Raw genomic sequence first — 21,158 nt, forward strand, 5'->3', positions numbered from 1 at the left:
AAGCAGACCTGGGCCTGCTTCTCTCATTTCAAGTAGAGGCCCAACATCCCACTCAGGAAGGTTTTTGAATACCTGTGCTCTATGTGTAAAGCACAGTAGACTCCCTTAAAGAAGCTGTTGCTACTGTAATGAACAAAGAGTTCTCTGGCTGTCTCCTATCCCACAGGCTTCCAGCTTGAGTTTCAGTGGGTAGAGAAGAAGGCAGGAGCCTTGCTGTTTCCCTTTTATTTTTGATTGCATTATTTCCCCTCCTCTAACACCTTCCGGATCCTCTCCACCCACCCAACTTTATGTTTCTCTCCCTCCATCCCAACTCAAAAAGATCTACAAAAATTGATTCTTTTGTAAAGTACAGAAAAAAACATGGAGTCCATTTTGTGTTGGCTAACTATTCCTAGGCTTATCATTTCAGTGACATTCCACTGAGAAAAACTATTTCCCTTTCCCTGAAGATACCAGTTAGAAATGGCTTCTTCATGAGGACAGAGATGTGTGTTCACCTTCCTGCTCACTTCAGGGATATTGTCTGGTTTGAATTTGTGCAGGCCTGTGTGTGCTGCCACAGTCTGAATCCATGTGAACACCAACTCTGTTGGGTCTGGAAGGGGCTGTTTTCGTGGAGGTGGTAGGTGACTCTGGGTTTCTTTTTAAGAATTGAAAGTCTGAGGCCATCACTCTACTTCTTACTCAATCTCTATCTCTTTGCATAGAACAGACCATCAGCTTAGGAGGTGCAAAGAACATTGTAGAGGAAGAACAACACACACACATGCGCGAGCGCGAGCACACACACACACATACACAAAGACACAAACACACACATATACACACACATAGGGAGAGACACACAAACACACAACATATACAGATACATAGAGACACAGACCCACACACAGAGAAACATACAGAGAGACACACACAAACACACACACCACTGCCCCCTGGACATTGTAAGCTCCTCACACAGCAGTGCTCTGGCCAACTCATGGGCAGACAGAGTAGCGCATATCTCCTCCAGTGTCTTCGGGAAGACTTGTCCCATTGTCTCTTCAAAAGATGCCATTTGTCTTGCTGTCCCCAGTATGCCCAAGAAGGCCAGAACTGTCTCTTCTTCTCTAGCTCTCCTCTTGTCTCCTTTCCACTCTTTTCTTGCCTGACCTCAGCATTCCAAATCCAAACCAAACAGCCGCAGTAGAGAGTAAGATTGCTGCCAACCCTCCAGGAGGGCGGGGACACGGGCAAGTCTGAAATTCCCTTCCGCCAACAAAGAGAAAGGTGGCCAGAAAGTCCCCTCTCTTCAGGAAACCTGGCTTAGCCATCACCATCCTGTATTGGGACTAGAGATCACAGACGTGGCAAACAAAAACAGCAAATGCAGTGCCATCCAAGAAATGCACACAGCCTAATTGCCAATGTTTCCTTTTTGAAGACTAAAAAGGCTGTGCACATTAAATAAAAGGAGAATTAATTTCTAGTTTAAATACAGCTGCTGTGATTCTTGCACACAGCACAGCTGTCCCAAGGCTGGCACAGGGCCATGCCGTGGAGGCTCCATCCCGTCTGTCCTATTGTCCTTCTGACTCACAGGCAAAGACCATCTCTGAGTGTTTGGGAAATATTTGTATTCATCTTCAGATCTTTGACGCATCACTGAGGGTTGGGCCTCAACAGCACCACACCTCCAGCTCTCTGCACCAGTCAAACCATCTTCTATCTCCCCTTCCTGAGATGGTTTTCCTGAGGGGGGGGAAATAATTTGTTTCACGTTGCTTTTTGTTTGTTTGTTTTTATTTTTCCCAATTTTGGGCTGGGCAGAGCCAGTAGAGCCAAGTATTTCCAAGTCTTCATCCCAAAATGTGTGTGTGTGTGTGTGTGTGTGTGTGTGTGTGTGTGTGTGTGTGTGTTTAAAAGGGATTGATCGCATGTTTTTATTTTGAAAACCACAAGTAAAATTTGAGGTTGTCGTCAATCTGGGTCTGCCCTGCAGACTGCAGAGGAAGAGACTTCACTGCCAACTGCTGTGTCACAACCTATTCACTTCAGAATGGAGATAATCTTGGGAGATACAGCTGAAATGAGAAAGACTTGAGTCTTCAAGGACTTCCTGACCACAGCCTATTGCTTTAAGCCTGCCCCCAAGAGGCCTGAATCTTTTCTGATCTTATTCAGTGAGGAATTCTATCCACTGTACCTTCAGGAACTGTTTTCTGGAGCCTGGGCCCTCTCACACAGGAGCTCTCTCACCCTGTGAGGATTTACCTGAGGAGGCTCCATATCCTGAACTGTGAAGCTGTCCCACTCAAGAGACCTGCCTGTGTTTCTGCTCCTGGCCACACCTCCTAGGACCTTCAACACATCCGTAGGACTTTAGCCTGTCTCTAGTCTGCCCCTATAGCCAACATCTTCACAGTATTGTCTACTCCTAAGTCTTTAGTCTGTCACTCTAGTGCCCTTCCCTGTTTGTCCCCAGGATCCCCAGAGCACATGTAGATGACTTTGTGGAGATTTTGTTCTCTGGGGATAAGATACCATCCCTTTGGAGGTGACATGACAGTTTGTCCTTACTTCCTCTTTGCAATGTCCCAACTAAAACAACTCATCAGAGCAGGGCATTGGAGACCTGGACTCAAATGCAAGGATGAAGAGACCCTGCCTTCTAGAAGACAAAGGTCCAAGATTGGGTTCTAAGGATAGTTCCTCCTGAGTCTCTCACTACCTTATCTTACAAATGGCTTTTTCTTGTGTTCTCACATGGTCACCTCTCCTCCTATAGGGACACCTGCCAGACACCAGAAGGTAGTCAGATATATATGACTTCATGTAATGATAATTACTTCCTAAAGGCCCTGTCTCTAGTACCAGTTACATTCTGAGGTTCAGCTGTGAATATGGAGAGACAAGAACCCTGACAGCCACATTTGCCAATAGCTGAGGGCATGGTTGGCTTGCACCAAAGTCCAATTCCCTGAAGATGATGGAGGTGACCTTGGTCAAGTCAGTGGGATGCAGCAACCAGTGCAGTGAATGTGGTCTGCTGTCCCAGTGGGCAGACTCAAGTGCACAGAGGACCGAGGTCAAATGGCTTACCAGTCCCTGGATGGGAACTGAGACCTGATTCAGACATTCCCGACTCATGTTACGCTTGGGATGAGCAGGCTTCATCTGGCTGTCAAGTGTGGGTGACTCAATGGCCTCAGGGATCCTGCAGACATCTCACAGTGACCAGAGGGAAGAACATAGGGGTCTGGTACACTGCAGTCCATGGACCACATCTGGTCCTTGTCCATGTCCAGAAGTAAACATCTCAGAACTCAAACGCTTGCCCTCCATCACACATGATACTCCTACCTCTGTAGGACTAGGCCTCCCTGGTGTACCTTAAAGGCTCTCAGAACATAAAGTGTTCACAATCTGACCCATCACTGGTATTACGGGTAGCCAAGGGGGTCAGAGTAGCAACATCTGCTAATCTTTTTGTTGAGAGGGTACCTGTGAGGATTTGAGTGAGAAATGGCCCCATGTAGATCCACATACTTGAATACTTAGTCCCCAGTTAATGGCACAGTTTGGAGAAGAGCAGGCTTGCTTGAAGTATGCCAGTGGGGGAGGGGAGGCTCTGAGAGTTCATAGAGTTCCTCCACTTCCAGTTTGGGGCTTTGTGTTTGAGATTGAAGATGTGATCTCTCAGCTTCTTTTACAGGTGTCTCCATGCCAGCATCCTTATTGTAATGGCTTCTAACCCTGAGGGAGGGGGCATAGACCACAACTCTTTCTTTCAGAAGATCCCTGGGTCATGGTGTTTTCTCACAGTCACAGAGAAGTAACTAACGTTGTGTCATCAGGCAAAGCTGTATTTATTCACTTCTCCATACTGCCTCTTTGCTTTCTATTATCTCTGATATTGGTTTCCAGTCTTTGCAGGTGAAATTGAACTTCCAGGGTCATATATCATGTACACCCACAGTGATGAACAGTCTCTACTCTTTATCCACCTAAAGGCACATTGAAGGGCAGCAAGTATCCAGCTATGCCTGTATTGGCAGGACACAGCTGGGAACATGGAACCAATGATGCACAAACCAAGATTAGGAAACAAGATGGATGCCAGACACCATGCCATGGGAAAGCTCTCCATCTTTGCCAAACACTGCCATGCCTTACTTCCTGGCTCATGAAAAAATTCAAGCTTTAAGGACAGGAATAAAACAATCCTTCTGTGTTTCTCCAATACAGGATAAGAAAATTCACAAGGAATTGCTGAATTAAGTTGGTATTCTACTTTGGTCACAGCTATATCCTGGGGGAAGGAAATCCAAAGGAGAGGAAAGAGCTAGATGGGAACTAGAAGTCCTTCTGGCACCTCTGAGAGTTAGACATGACCTGCCTTGATGTCACCGAATCAGGGATGTGTTCAGGAGCCTTGCTGAGGTTCTGAGGAGCCCACAGGGTTGGGATTGACTGACCTGTGCTTAGTACCTAATGATAGCTTCACCAGATGAACTTCAAGCATGCTTATGAGTTTTCTTGGCTACACGATTTGATTCTCTCCACTCTGCTCATCTCTATTGCCCACTCAGCCCCGTGTCCCCTCTCCTTGGCCAGGTTGTGCCCCCAAAGCCACAAGTGAGTTTTCTGACCATCAACCTCTGTGAGTTCTTTTAACCCCAAAGCTTCCTTCTTCTCTATCTGCTGTGTCAATGTTTCCACCTTTCTTGAAAATTCTGAGGGGCCTGGCATGCATAGCTGGGACTTTTCTGCAAAGAATAGAAACTAGTGTTACTAGCTGGTATACCTAATGGAAGACACTGACTTGTGCTCCCTGCATACCGAGGATGATGGCCTGATGCTCATTTCATTGTCTACTAAACCTTTATGAGATAGGTATGTGCCATCTTAAATGCCTTCTCCACAGTTGCCTGCCCTCATACATGCCATGCCCAGCCTGGGCATTCTACCTCTTGTGTATGCATAGGAGCAACAACCATCTTCAACAGCAGTGGCTCCAGGGAGCTCTGAATCCAGTGGAAGTATGTCTTGTGCTTCCTGGAGGGGGAGCCCCATGTCAGGTATTGACCAGGAATTAGACAGAGTGATGCTTCTGCAAGCTGACGGCAGAGGTGGCTACACACCCTCAGAGGGTTGAGAAGCACACAGTCAGGAGACTTTGCTGTCTTCTGACTGGGCACAGTTACACTCTGACTCCCAAGCCTGATTCTCTGTCTTTAGTCACTCCATCCTATTGCTGTTGGCCTCTGCTTTTGTAACTATACAGATGGCTTCATTGCACCAGCCTACCAGTTCTGTTCTGTGAGTTAGCTATTAGCTAAGGGCTCCATGTCCTGGTCTGCTTCACTCAGGAGACTTCCATCTCTAGAGACTGTGTAGGACATGTGTTTGTCACACATGAAGACAGGCCACAGACAAGGGCCAAGAGGGTGACAAGTAGCAACAGGATGTAAGTAGCAAAACTGAGATAGCCATAACAGTACACATATCCCCACCACCACTGGTTGTAGCCCCCCAGGCACAAGCTACCTGGGAGCAACTTGAGGCCAGATTCGTTATAGAGGTGACACCATCTTTGCTCACTTTCAAAGCTCTGCAGATCTACTCTCCCCCATGAAGTCCAGTTCTGGTAGAGAGAGTTCTGATACTGCCTTAACTGTCCCAGGTTCAACTGACAATATCCTGGCTTTCTTCTGTTGGAGACAAAGACTGCAAGCCAGGACAGAAATGTGTCCTTACAGCCCAGTCTTCTGGGTTTTTCATGAATGCCTGCTCATGACTCCACCCCAACCCCACGAACAAGTTGTAGTCAAGAGTTCATATCTAACCCTCAGCTTCTCTTTCCTATTCCCCAGTTGTACAAGAGAAGCTTGGCTATCCTCCTGTGTCCCCTCATTGCCCCTTTCCCTTTTATTTTCTGTCCTCCTGGTTGTTCCCTGGTTACACCTCCTCAATGTGACATTCCTCCGAACACACTTTTTCTGGGGCTGGCAGGAGGGACCATCCATGGGACTCCCAGCAGACAGAAGGAAGTCTTGGTTGAGAACCCTCTGGATGTGGTCCTTTGGGAATTCCCAAGATAACAGTACTGAGTGCTGAGTCCCCCAAACGGTACTCAATGCTGAATGCCAAAGAGACAGGGTGTGGATGGCCACAGGGGCTAGCTGGGAAGGTACCAATGAGATCAGATGAGCTAATCAAGGTTCAGGCCTCCATTAGGAAAACAGGGCAACTGAGAAGAAGGGGCAATTGAGTGGTTAGAATGGAAAGAAATGAGACGCAATTTGGCAGTGCCTCAACCTTGATGGCTTTTAGTAAGTCACTTTAAATTCTCTTTTCGTCTCTCCTGAACCTTGACAAAGAAAATCTATTCTAGTATTAAAGACCTAGGCAATCACATCTGGTTCTTATCAGGAGTCTGTGATTGAATCTAACCATCAGGCAGGTGGGGGCTGAAATAAACTGTCACTGGTCAGACTGCCTGCCATGCCACTGAAGACATGCTGTGCCTTCTGCTGTTACTTATGGGCAGCAGGAGTGTCTCTCATGGAATAGAATCTCTGATGGCTTCTTGATCTTCCCAGACTCATTCTGTGATAATGGTGTCATGCTATTATTTCCAGGAGAGCCATTACAAATGTAACTGGCTACAATGAAGGAAGACAGTTCTGCTGGCTTCTTCCTGCCATTGCTTTCTCTAAGGCTCTCCTGAAATAATTTGGCCCTTACTCTTTCTGCTCTGCAGAGAGGTCTTCCGCAGCCTATACCACAGTCGATGATGACACAGGGTAAGATGATTTGAAGGCCATCAATGTACCCCAGGACACACTCCTCAGAGCACATGCCTTCTACATACAGAGGAATCAGAGCTGATACACTGCTTCTTTGTTGCTTCTCCACACCCTCTACAACATGTTCTTTGTGGCCCAGAACTGTCTGAGATGGTCCCCACTGCCTAATAGTGGAGGAAAAGTCAGGCACCATCATAACTCTTGGTGACACTTCCCTCCATGGTAGGCTTAGCCTGAATATCCGCAGATGTCCCAGCCTAATAGGAACATACTGCCCAATGACCTCAAAGTACTGCTGGCCTCTCCAAACTAGTGCCAACCTTTTTTGTTAGTTTTCTAGCAATATTGTCTAAGTAAATTATCTTTATTGTATATTTTTAAGGTATGGGCCATATTTTGATATATATGTACATATATGTGTATATATAATATGTCTGTGTATATGTATGATGATGTAAATATATTATATGTGATGCATATATGGGCTGTATTGACATTACAGCATGGTCTCACCTTCTAAGTCACCCTGTCCTGGTAGGAGGAGCCCCAAAATTCTGCTGTATTTGCAACTTCCTGCACACAGTACAAAGCACTAACTTAAGCATCTTATACTTCTGGGTCTTGAGTGGGTAGTGAATCAACTTTCTCTTCTCCTTCGAGACCTTCGCATGACCTTTGGTATATGATATGGCAAAATTGGGCTGTGAATATAGCACTTACTCACAAGTGTCTGCAGATAGTCCAAACAGGACTCTCCCAACTCAGCAGAGTATCTTAACCTTGCCCATTTCACTAGATCTCTCAGAGGACCCAGGTATCCCCAAGGTTCTGTTTCACATCTGATGTATTCCTTAATGTGACTGCTTGGTTTTGCATTGGATAGGAAGTACTCATTCTCTGTGGGCCAGGGTCACCTCATGGCTAGCATTCTTCCTAAGTCATTTAGATAATATTCACAATACCCTCTTGTCTACTGAAGCTATTGAAGCCCAGGTCCTCCACACTCCCCTCCCTACTCATTTGTGGTCAGCTGACAGACTATCACTCTGACCAGTGTGCACAGAATGCTTGTTTACCAGACCTGGCTTCAGTTCCTTGCCCTTCATAAGACCTGGGGTCTACCAGTCTTCCCCCAAAGGCATCAGATGCTCCCTGAGCACAGGTGGCCTCAGGGTCAAGCCTCCCCTGGACACTGTCCCACCCTGCCTCTACATCTCACTCCACAGAGTAGTCTCCAGCCTCATCCCCTGCTCACTACAGGTAGACAGAACATCTTTGCAGTCATGGGACTCATGGCTCACAGACCTTAGAGTTTATGTTGCCCAGGAAACTATTCCTTGTGTCCCCTGTAGAATCCTTTCACACAGGCCTCTTCACTGTAGTGAATCTGCTTTCAGTAGATAGTGGGAGAGAAGGGGCTAGGTAGGAGGCCAAGTCCTGAGGCCACCTCTCTGGTATCTGTCTCTGCTCTGAAGCAGGACTCTATTCAAGCCAGGGGCTACAAGACACAGTTTCTGGGGTTGGAGAACCCAAGATCTTTTTCAGTCTCACACAGTTGCATTTGAGTGCTGGAAAATTTCCAGATTCACACCAGGGACCATTGGTATGGAGAGCCATGGTTAAGGGGCCTGTCCTCTTCTGTTAAACAGTTACTCCCCTGGGCCTATAGGATGTTATTGGCTGGGTCTGTGACCATGAGGAAGTGGATGCAGAGGGCCATTTATAAGGGATATGTCTGTGAGGCCTGCAGAATCCCCTTTCTTTGTGGCAGATCACAGCACTGTCACAGGTTTTCTTTCTCCAGGCTAAGTTCTCACTCAGCTCTTAAGATATGCAGTCTCCCTCTACAGTCTTTCACTGCAAAGCACAGACATGAGGGTCCAATGTGTGCCCTCAGAGGCTCAGGTGGAGGGTGGATACTCCATTCACAACTTGGGGAATTTTTGAAATCTTAACTCTCTTATTAGGAAACGCCGCAAGCCCCAGACAGCAATCAAACATCATAGTTGCCGGCGGCAGGGCAGGAGGATTGGTGTAGTTTTAAAAATATTATCAAAGAGCTTAAATCAGAACAATGTTCTCTGGAGGAGCACCCTGACAATATTTATGAGTCAGAGCTGCAAGTTTTCTTGAGAAGAGGCAAGAACCAGGCCTTTCAGAAGCACAGCTCAGGTGTGAAACTGCTTTCCTTGTGGAAGTTCAAGGGTGTGCTCAGGAGTTCTGTGTAACCACAATTTACAAGTCAAGCTGGCATCTCTGTGGGGCAACTTGGGACTTCTTCCTTTGAAATCCCCTCAGTAGACCTGAAAATCCAGTTTGTTGTGTCTTTCCTTAAGTCTTAAAATAAACCAGTGTGGAACAGAGATACTCAGAGGGTGAAGGCACACAGCCTGCCTCTGTGCAGCAGGCTTTGTTTTTATGCTGCATTTGTTTTTCACAGGGGAGGAGAAATGGGCTTGAAATAGGGGCTCACCACTAGCTGGCCCAGAACTCACTATGTATCTGGTCTTGAACTTGTGATCCTTCAGTTTACCTGCCTGAGATCTAGAATTGCAAACACACACCAGCACATCTGGCTGCTCCCCACTGACTCTATTTCATTTCCCATCCTGATGCTTGAGAAACACCTTGATTTGAGCTTTCAGGCAGAACAGCCAGAATCTTTACTTCCCAAAGGATTCACACACTGATGAGACCTGTGGCATCCAGGTTATACATTCAGGTTTCTGGGGATGACAGGTATCAGGAGCCCCACTGACTTGTGCCAGTCATCCTTTGTTCCAGATTTCTGCCCTGTGCCTGGTCATATGCTTGTGGCGCCTGACACATAGCAAAGGAAAGACAAATGAGATGTCATAGACTAGATGGAATGTAGTCAAAGTAAGGGTAGGGTGAGGTAGAGGCTCACTCAGGCTGGGCCTGCAGGACCTGGGCAGCCAATGCTACACTCAAGTCAGAGATAGACATGGAAAGGCCTAAAAGGACAGGGCTGGTGTTCATTCTGAGAGAATTTGGGTTTTATCATTTTGGGCAAAGGCATTAACAATTGACCCCCCCAACCCCCAAGAGTCCTTTGCCTGACACTTATGTCAGGTAATATCTGGTTGTTAGCTCTGTCTCATCCAAAGGACAAACAGAAGATGGGAGACAATCCTCTCACATCTCTCCTGGGAAGAATGGAAAGACATTTTCAGGTATCCACAGTATCTACTCAGGAGACTGTGTCCAGACATACACTATGCCCATGGTGCCCTATGTCCACCCCTGCACTGGCTCCATATCTACACTCATTCCACATCTATGCTGAACTCACACTGCCTTCCTCAGTCTTAGCTTCCATGCCCCAGCTCAGTAATGCCTCAGGTACAGAAGACTTAATGATCAGTTGCTGAGACAGTCCTCAGTAAATACACACACACACACACACACACACACACACACACACACACACACCCCTGAACACACAAGACAACCAAGTGCATGAGTGAACACATGAAAGGGCAGAGGCTCCTACCGCTTTCTGGTCCATCCTGGGGCCAGTGCATATACTCTGAGGCCACATACATGTAGCAGGTGAGGAGACTTTGGCCCCAGATTGGGACGTGAGCAAGAATTAGGCATTGGAGCAGTTACACTGTCCTCTGATACTTCTCATGCTCCTCAGCTGCCTCATCCCATGGACTAAGACACTTGTGGGAACTGAAGTTATTTAGGACTGGGTGGCTCTATAATTCTTTACCATCTATGGCTTATGGTAAAAAGATGGTAACCAGAGCAAGCACTGAAAGGGTGCACCTGTGTCACCAGGGAATGCTTCTGGGACTCTGCAAGACCTGGCAATGCCGAAGTGTCACATCTTGTTCTTGTCCCAAATCACACTTAGGGCATGCAGCCTAGTGTGCAGTGGGTGATAACACAAACCCATGACAATGACAACTCTAAGAGCTTCATGAGATAGGAGGCTGCAGGTGGTCTCTGGAGGGCTGGCTTCTTCCAAGCCTTCTCCATACACTGACAGACTAGAAGTACAGTAGACTTGGCCAAGGCTTGATTAGTGGGTCTGGATCTGGCTTCCTGCCTTACTGGGTGAACAGGATGCTAGAGCCATGACAGTCTCCTCCCCACTGGTGGCCACTCCCCTACACCTTCTCCCTTAGCCCACCCTGGCCAAGCACTTCACAAGGGATGGATACTTATGCCCTCCCTCATCCAAAACTGGTGGGTCTGTGTTTTTATCACCGACTGCACACTTTCCAGCAAACTCTGTAAACATCTGCCTGACTGCCTTCCAGCTCCTGCGTGATTCCGTGGAGAACAGTGGGTGCTACCCATCCTAAACCTAGTCTTCCCCGAGTGTCACCCAAGAACACAGGTGTGTGATGTCCAGCCCTAAGAAGTCCCATTACTCCACCCCAGGCTGCATTTGACATTTGGCCCAAGCCAGCTGTCCAAAGGCCACCTTTCCCTGAACTACGAGCTGTTCACCTGCCTGCGTTCCTCACTTTTTAGTTTTCCAATATCTTGCTTTAATCTCCCCCACCCCCAGCTGTTTTGTCGCTAAGTGCTCAGTAAATGCCTTTCATGTTCTTTCCCTCCCCCATGAAACTTCCTGGCTCCCAGTGGGTATTTCCCTGTAGCTTCCAGGCCTCGGCTGACATCCAGATGTGCTCCAGAGGAAGAGGTCAATGTTGGCCACATGACCTGTCTCTCCCACCTAAGACACGGCATGTCCCTGTGTTAATTGGTCTGTTTGTTTGTTTGCTTGTTTATTACTGTTACAAGACATCTTAACTCAAAGTACTTTGGGGAGGAAAGGTTTTCCTTCAGCTTAGACGTCCATTGTCATCAATGAAGGATGTCAGATCAGGAATATAATGCAAGAACTTGGAAGCAGGAACTGAACCACAGGCCATGAAGGAGTGTTGCTTACTGTTCTCCATGGCTTACTCAGTCTCCTTTCTTGTACTACTCAGGGGTTGCAGTGCCCACAGTGGGCTGAGCCCTCCCACATTGATCATTAATCAAGAAAATGACCCATAGATTTGCCTGTTGGCCAATCTCACGGAGGTATTTTCTCAATTGAGATCCCCTCTTCTCAGACAAGTCTAGGTTTGTTTCATACTGACAAAAGTCAACCAGCAAGTCCCCACCATCTCTTCACCTCCTGTACCCCCCCCCGGGTGCTGCCCTCTATGACTTGGAAACATCTAGTGAACGAGACATAGTAGAACATGATCTAATTCTGGAGCTGGTGTTGAGTGTGGGCCCAACTCCATGCTTCCTCAGTCTCTGGGTGGATCCTTTAACAAAAATGAAAGAGTTCTGGATTACAGCCTTAGGCCACTATCAGCCAATAAGTAACCAAGAGGCATTCATTTGGCCTCCTGGTAGAAATGAACCCTGAGGCAAAGGCAAGCAAGGGAAGAAAATCACAAAGCCAGATGCAGGGGTGGGGCAGAGGATGGGGTTGGGGTATTGCCAGGAAAGGAGCTGAGACTGAAGAAGGTGGAGTAGCAGGGCCTAGGGAAAAGACAGGAGATCCAGGTGAGAGACTCCCACATAGGAAGGGACCAGTTTCTAAGCCCAGGGTTGGTCAGGACATCCAGGAGCTTCAGCAAAATGACTTTATAATGGAAGACCAAATTAAGTAGTTAAGTTTTCTGCTCTAAAGCAATCAATTTCACCGTGGTTAAGTCAATCAGAGACACAAATGGCAGACTACCAGCTCTCTCTGCAAGTGTCTTGCCTGCCTTCTTGTTTGTGTCAGCCATCTGCATCCTAACCCAGGCAATGTTCAGTGGGACTCAAGAAACCCAGACAAGAGACAGTGTTCATATTCCAAGCCTGAGGAGAACCAGCACTAGCCAAGTCTGGAGGGCAAACTCCAGTGCCCCCTAACTCACACAGTGAGTCAGTCTGTGAGCTAAGGTGCTGGGAAGGAGAGTGCAGGTGAGCTCAGTCTGTGCTGCATGCGAATGTCCCAGCTCTCTCTCTCTCTGGTAAGCACTAGGAGCATGTCTGCCCGGAGCAAATGTCAGCAGACTTGATACCCCACAACCCAACTGAGATCTGCGCCCAGATATTCACTGGGTTCACACCTGCACTGTACCTACTCCAGCACTGTGTGCACACCTGCTCCTCTGTGACTTCATCTGCACAGGCTCTATCCATGCACTGAATAACACTAACACTGGGCTCCCCTCTTGACTAGATGCATATCTGCACTGGGACAACTGAACTTGGTCTATATCCAAACTGGCTCACTCCTAAAGTGGGTCCATAGCTATACTAAGTCAACACCTATAAAGGGGTACATAAATACCATTCTCTTATCTGCCCTGGATCCTTTCCTTAACTGTATAGACATCTGCACTGTGTACATACCTCACTGCATACATACCTGCCATGTAAAACATCTGTGCTGTATAAACACTTGCACTGTATACATACCAGCACTGCATACATATGTGTACTCCATACACAGCTATACTGCATATACACCTGCACTATGTACATACCTCACTGCATACACACCTGCACTGTATAAACATCTGCACTGTATACATACCTCACTGCATACACACCTGTACTATATAAACAGTTGCACTATATACATACCTCACTGCATAAACACCTGCACTATATAAACATGTGCACTGTATACATATCTGTACTGCATACACATGTACTCCATACACACCTGCCTTGCATACACACCTGCACTGTATAAACATCTGCACTGCATACACACCTGCATTGTATACACACCTGCCTTGCATACACACCTGCACTGTATAAACATCTGCACTGTATACACACCTACACTGTATAAACATCTGCCCTGCATACACACCTGCACTGTATACACACCTGCACTGTACACACACCTGCACTGTATACACACCTGCACTGTATAAACATCTACCCTGCATACACACATGCCCTGAATATACACCCACACTGTATAAATATCTGCCCTACATATACACCTGTACCACTAGCATACTTGTGCTTCTTGCATAGCTCTACAGTGCCCACACTGGCATTGAGTACACATCTAAACAGTGCCCACACTATACTGTATAAATACCTGTATTGTAAACATACCTGCACTCTACACATACCTGCGCTGCATACACACCTGCACTTTATGCATGCCTATAGAGTACCCACACTGGTACTGTATGAACACCTGCACTGTGTCCACATGTGTATTGTATACATGCTTGCATGTTATACACATCTGCACTGTGCCCATACTTACACCGTGTGTGTGTGTATGTGTGTGTGTGTGTGTGTGTGTGTGTGTGTGTGTGTGTGTGTATGTGTGCACTGTGCTCATACCTGGCCTCTATCCACACATGCCTTGTGATGCTACTTGCCCCTTTCATGGTCTTCCATCATTCTTGGCATTATCCAAAATGCAAAAGGTCCACCTTAGAGTTGTTCTTAGTGTTCTGATGGTGACAAAAATACTTGTGCAGTTTGGACTTTTTATGTCGTATGTACTAAATATATTCTTATCGCTTAAAGTGGCTAGGAAAATCAAGAGAGGATAATGTTTTCCAACACATGAGGACTACATGAACTTCACATTTCACAGCCATAAATGCAGTTTTCTTGGCCCACAGCTGTGTGTTTGCCCAGGAAGGAGCCCCAGCTGTTGGCATTGCCATGGTGCTGCTGAATATTTATATAAAGACTGTATTTCCCTTTCAGGCAGTGCCCACTTAGCCTCATCTGGATGCTTGAATTTTTGAGAACAGGACTGCAGCTAGATCCTGCCATCTGTCTTCCTGAGCTTCTCTGGGACTGAGCACCTGAGGCCACTTTCTGCCAGCCTGCCAAGTGGATGCAGGATTGTTGGGTGGAAAGGGTATGTCTGAGTGCTTAGCTGAAGAGGTCTTCAGCTGCTGGGGACACCGTACTCTAGAAAAGTGGGTATATGCCTGTACTCTAGGAAAGTGTGTGTGTGTGTGTGTGTGTGTGTGTGTGTGTGTGTGTGTGTGTGTGTCTGTAGTCCAGAAAAGTGATTATATTACTACAGTCTAGGAAAGCTGGGATAAACCTGTAGCCTAGGACATTAAATGAATGCCTACCATAGTGGGAATTTGGTTTCTTTGAAAACACAGAAATACTATGGAGATATGTTTTCATTTCAATCTCAGGTGTGGGATACGGGACTGCTTTTTGTGATCAGCAGATAATTTCTGCAATTGTGTGTCATTTGAAATCCTGGGGACTCTTCAGAGGCTATATAAATGCTAGAACCCTGAAAGACAGTGTTGGTGGTAGTGTGTTCTTGGTTGTTGTTTGGTTGCTGTTGGTCAAGGTTTGTTAAGTCATCATGTGCAAAGAAGAAAAAAGAAGAAATTAGATATCCTGGTGGTGAAGCTCAAACTTGCCCCAAGGAACTTGACAGCCCTAATCAGCAGGAAGTAGTCTAATGATAACACCACCCCTTTCCTTTCTATTCACTTTTTCTCTCCTATCTCTCATGTTAGGGGTGGAGAAAGGTGAAAGTAATCACAAAGTAGCCGAAGTCCAGCTACAGCCTCTGGTCTACAGAAGTGGATTTATGCCTACACCCCAGAGGTGGGTACGTGCCTGTGTTCCTGTGTGCCATTTGCCGGTTATATTTACCCATCTATTTTACAAATATTTCCTTTTGGAGGTGTTGCCATGTAAGCCTTGGGACTTTGCTTCCACCCAGAAAGTCAGCTGTGATTCTTCCTTTCTTTCTCTCCAGCCATCTATGCCCTCAGTTACACTTTCCCACACAGCTCTACACTGCCATGTTTGATTTCCCTATGGAGGCTGACTGTGACAGATAGAACCCCAGCTGATCCTCAGTGAAGCTGCTTTTCTGGGGTACCCTGAACATGACACTCCTAGATGAATATGATGCTGGGATGCACGCCACACGCGCGTACACGCACACGCACACACACACGCACACACGCACACACACATGCACACACACATGCACACACACATGCACACACACATGCACACACAGGCATGCACACACACGCATACGCACGCACACACACGCACACACACACGCACACATGCACACGCACACACGGACACACGCCACATGCACGCACACACACACGCACACGCACACACACACGCACACACGCACACACACACGCACACATGCACACGCACACACGGACACACGCCACATGTACGCACACACACACACGCACACACACGCACACACACGCACACACGCCACACACACACACGCACACACACCACACCACAAATACACAAAGAGACAGAAAGAGCATCTCTTCCTCCCTGAGGCACAGCACAATGTGACAAGACTCACAAGGAACATTCTGGAAATTGCTGCTCCCTCTGAACCTTTGTCTCAGGAGCCTCTGGGGCTCTTTAGCTCCTGTGTCTTACTGGGTTGTTTTGCCCAGCACTGTATCCTTTTGTCAGCCTCGCTCTCCATCCAGAGGAGAACGCTGTATGTCTAGATGTCAAGATGATAGGTAAGCAATCTCCCAGTACGCACTACAGTCACATGGGCACACAGAGTTCCACCACATCACACAGCCTCAAACTCTTGCTCACGGGGTCTTGCAACTGTTCTTTGTTCACTCCTTACTGTGGTGAACCACTGCAGGGCAGAGAGAGCACAAAGTACAAGCTCACTGAACAGGACTCGGAGGTCAACCTGTTACCCTTTTCCTGTGGGCTTTACTTTCCTGAGGCAGAGAAAGAATTTGGTGGCGGTAAGTCTGCCAAGTGTAGAAGTCCCAGACCTGTGATTTCACTGAGTGAGTCTGCAGACAGCATTTCCAGGAGCATCAAGAGTGAGTCAGTAGCATTTCCTACCACAAGAGAGTGACCTCTTCTTTTTTGGTTTGACCCTCATGGTTGCTAGCAGAAAGCTGTGTGGCTTCAGTCTATCTGCACTGCTCAGAGACAGATTACCAGGAATTGATTGAAGTACTCTAGATTTCACAAATAAAGGTAATCATACTTAGGTAAACTTGAAATTCAGGTCAACAGGAAACACCTTTATAATGTGTGTGTCATTTTATCCAAATTTCAAATGCAGCTGCTCCCTGTGAGGAATGGCTATGAAGTGTCTGAGAAAGTAACTCCAGTCTGCATCCTTCCATCTCACGTCATGGCCTCATTATCCTGCACAGATGTTTGTTTCCATCTTAAGAAGACATGGGAACACCCCGGAGACACTTCCTTCTTGATTCCCGAAGCACTTCAAACAAGAACTAAGGGTCGTTCCTCAAAGCATTTGAAGATGGTTTAAAAAGTTAGATGCCATTTTTCTTCCTAAAATGTGAGACCTCTTATCTGTGTGGCAGAACATTTCTTAGTGGATATTCTTGCTAACTGCAACCCACTCAGGGATGCTTGGTGGATACTATCTTCTGTCTGCATCCCCTGGGGTTTCACAGAAGTAGAACTCTGCAGACTGCTCTGCTCATGTGAACTGTCCTCATTCTGGCCTGGTTCTTAAAACCTTTATAATCAACTGGAAAAAATGGATGCTAATATCCTGGCTCCCACCCTTAGTTCTCATACTGCCTTGCATGCAGCAAAATGCTCAAAGATGGCACCATGGATTAAAAATCCAGGAGGCCCTGGAGAATTCCTGCGGAGTAATAAGTGACCCATTAAAGAGCCCTGAAAGTGTTTTCACTGTAAAATGTCTGTCACCATCATCTCAGATATTTTTTATAGAGTACTAGTAGTAAGACATTAAAAATGACAAAAATGCCTTTAATCTATTTTTAAACATTCAATCATCTTGAATGTCATTCACTTCACAATAAACAGCGACTGTGCAGGCCAGTCAGCCCTACTGAAGCACGAAGACATTGCTTTCCAAAACATCCTCAGTGGTCTTGACCCACTTCTCTCTGTCATGCAGTGACTGATCTTCTTAGGACTTGGAATAAGGACAGTTTTGACAACCCAGCACCCTCTTTTGATCAAAACAAATAGTTAGACCATCTCCAATACTAAGTATCACCATAAAAAGAGCCAAACGAACACAGAGACAGACAGAATGGTAGATATGACATCTCAGCTTTCCTCTGTGTATTTAAAATCCAAGGCAGCCATACTGCCGCACACTTCTGAGATCCATACCCCATGTTCTTCAGTGCGCTCTGGCTGCATGAGCTGTGAGGAGTCCTGCTCCAGCAGGAGCCTTGGTCTTCTGAGCACTTCAGGTCACGTGTGCCCACAGAACCCAGAGGCAGGAGACTGCACATGCGGAGCCTGGGAAACTGGGGAGCCAGCGAGTGCAGCCAGGACAGAGGCAAAGGATGGCACTGGTAGAGCCAGGTGAGGGTTCTAGAACTTTCCCTTGATTCGGGGGCATATCTTGCAGCTGCAGTCGACACTAGGGCTTCTCTCTAAGTTTATTTAAATGGTAATACAAAAGATGAGACATCAGGAGTTTACTAAGCACAGACTGAAGGGCTAATTGTATCTCAGTTCTGTATGTAGCTTTAGAAAATGTGAGTTTGAGTCCTCATCTGCTTCAGTACAGAAGATTCTAGAACACACCCTCAAAGCTACAATAACTCATAAATTTTTTAAAATATGTTTTTATTTAATCTTCAAAAATTTCATACAATATATTTGGAGTATATTATTCCCTTCCCTCAACTCCCTAAACACCCAACTTCATGTTCTTGATTTCTCTTTTATAAAACAAACAAATAAAAAACATAGAATCCAATTTGTGTTGAGTAACTCCTGGGCTCAGGGCCTGTCTTGGAATTCAGTTAATATACCAGGTATCACTTCATTTGAAGAAAACTGACTCTCCTCACCCAGCAACAATCAAACGACTATAACTCTTGGCTTGGGTGAGAATTCATGTCAACATTCCTTCCTCCATGCTGGGATCTTTGAGCTTAAGCTTATGAAGCTCTTGTGGTTTAAAATCAAACAAAATTGTGACACTGTGCACCAGACGCCCAGGAACACAGAGTAGTGTAGTCACAGTGTGCAGCCTCCACAACCACCTCTCAAGGTTGACGCTTTGTCCACTTTAGCCAGTTCTCTTCCCTGTCCCAGCCACATCAGAAACTCTTATTTTGTTCTAGTTCATTTAAATCTGTACTTGTGTGTGTATGTATTTGAGACCTGGTATGTAAGCATGTACTTTGTATGTGTACCTGTGGGGGGGGCAGCAGGAGGTGAACCTTGGATGTTATTTTTTGTATACTATCTTCCTTTTATTTTTGAGATAAGATCTTTTGCTGTTCTGGAGGTCACCAATTATGGAGGTTAGGTTACGATACTTTGGATGAGAAATGTCCCTCTGTCGTCTTGGACATTTGAACCCTTGTGCCCAGTTGGTGACACTGTTTGAGAGGTTTAGCAGGAACAATCTTTTCGGAGGAGGTATGCTTCCAGAAGTCTGTTTTAAGAGCTTAAAAACTTGTGCCATAGTGAATTTTGAATTCGTTCTCTGTTTTATGCTGACAGTTTAAGATGTAAGCCCTGGGCTTTCTGCTCCTGCCTCTGTGCTTTTGCTCCACCATCATAGACTCTACTTCTCTGGAATTTGAAGCTGAAATAAATTCTTTTATAAGTTACCTTGGTCGGGGTGTTTTATTGCAGTAGTAGAAAAGTAACTGATATGGGACCACTGGTCAGTGAGCTCCCAGGGGTCTATGTGCCTCCAACCTCTCAATGCTGTCAATACAAATGTGTACCACCACACCTGGTTTTATTTATTCTTAATTTAATTTATTCATGATTCTCTACAAGAATCTAGGATTGCTATTCACAGCCATAATGACAAGCTGGCATTGCTAATTTCTCGCCATGCAACTTGATGAAAACAGATACTCACAAGATCTGTCCATTGTAAAACCTACATAAAGTATAATTTTATATAAACCTATGGTGACTTTTGAGTGTCTAATTCTGAGGCTGACTGCCAGCCAGGCACCCTTGACTCCAGAATGCTACATGCACAGGAGTGCTTGCAAAGGCCGGAGCAGCCATGACCCCCTCCACCCCCACCAGAGTGTCCCTGGCAGCTTCAGCAAGAGCACATCATTTCGAAGCAGAATGAGCCTGGTAGAACTATCTAGAATAAGCACAGCAAGAGCTCTGAGTAGGCACACTCAGTAGACCACTCCAGGGTAAAACTTGCTGATGGAAGTCACAGAGCAGTTAGCTAAGGTTAGAGTTCCTTGAGTCTGGTAAAGGAAGAAGGTCAGAGGATGTCATCCTCAGTCCAGGAAAACCATTTTTAGTCCTCCAAGCAAAAGGTGAATCAACTGAAGGTCCATGCCCTGTGCTGCCTGATAAAGTCTCTGGAACTCTTTTTCTACAGCATCTCCATCTCTATTGTCCTCTCTCAGGGGATATTGGAATTTAATCTCAACATTCTCCACAGCAAATGTGGTAGTTGATATTTTCACCTTCCTGGGGATTGGTATTTTAACAGGAGAGTTTTGTGATAATGGAATGCAGGGTTTCAAGTACAAGTTCAAGTGGTGAGTGTAGGAATGGCTCCAGATGCAAGCATACTGCCCGTACACAGGACACAGTACACAGCAACAGAACCCTGAGAGCAGCCAGGAGCTGGTGTTACAAGATGGGTGCAGCTGTTAGCAGAGCCCATGGCAGGGTAGGGGCTGCTGGGACAGACCAATGTTAGGTGGACCCTTGTCCTAATGATCTAGGGGACAGCAGTCCTGCAAGGACAGTTGAGACTGATGATGTTAGCAGAGCCCATGGCATAGACCTCTGGCTTGAGAACGTCTGTCCGAGAGCCCTCTGACCTGAACTCACAACTCATTATTCAGGGTGAAAATATCTGGGGCAGACCCTTCTTAGTTAAGTCCATAGCTGTTGCTCCAAGATATGTGCAACTGAGGCAGGCCCCTGTGGGAGGAACCCAGGTCCCAGTGCTCTGTGGTAGAGACATCTGGAGCACGTCTCTCTGTCAGATGAACCCAAGGCCCATTATTCCAGGCCAGGGGCATCTGAGGCAGACTTTTGTGTGTAATATCTATTATCCCTTGTTCCCCAGGGGGGAAAGCTGTTTTAGAACCCTGTTCAATAATTTAACTAGACTCACAGGAAAAGGTATACAGCCAAAGTCCTTCCCTGCCTTTGCATGCATATCTGCCTATTGCCCAATGATGGTCATGGATTTACTCTCTGAAACTATAAGCCCCCAATAGACTTTTTTACTATCATTTGGTTTGCTTATAGTATCTTATCACAGCAATAGAACAGCAACTAAGGCAGGTTTGGGGCTATGGGGAATGCTGTGACCCTTATGCCTTTCTTTTGGAATTCTCTTTGTCAGGTTTGTTCCTTGAACCTGAAGTGTGT

At 46.3% G+C, this 21,158-nt stretch overlaps 1 long non-coding RNA gene across 1 annotated transcript in view; it reads left to right on the top strand.

Annotated features, from left to right (window-relative positions):
* LOC147994659 (uncharacterized) overlaps positions 1 to 19,397 on the top strand; it is a 40,661-nt gene extending 21,264 nt beyond the window's left edge. The window contains exons 3-5 of the long non-coding RNA XR_015685873.1: positions 14,517 to 14,673; positions 15,302 to 15,392; positions 16,879 to 19,397. This is a non-coding gene — a long non-coding RNA (uncharacterized LOC147994659). The remainder of the gene's footprint in view (positions 1 to 14,516; positions 14,674 to 15,301; positions 15,393 to 16,878) is intronic.
* Positions 19,398 to 21,158: the final 1,761 nt, after the last annotated feature.

This window comes from Rattus norvegicus, chromosome 4 (assembly GCF_021556685.1).
Source record: "Rattus norvegicus strain SHRSP/BbbUtx chromosome 4, alternate assembly SHRSP_T2T, whole genome shotgun sequence".
Taxonomy (NCBI): domain Eukaryota; kingdom Metazoa; phylum Chordata; class Mammalia; order Rodentia; family Muridae; genus Rattus; species Rattus norvegicus.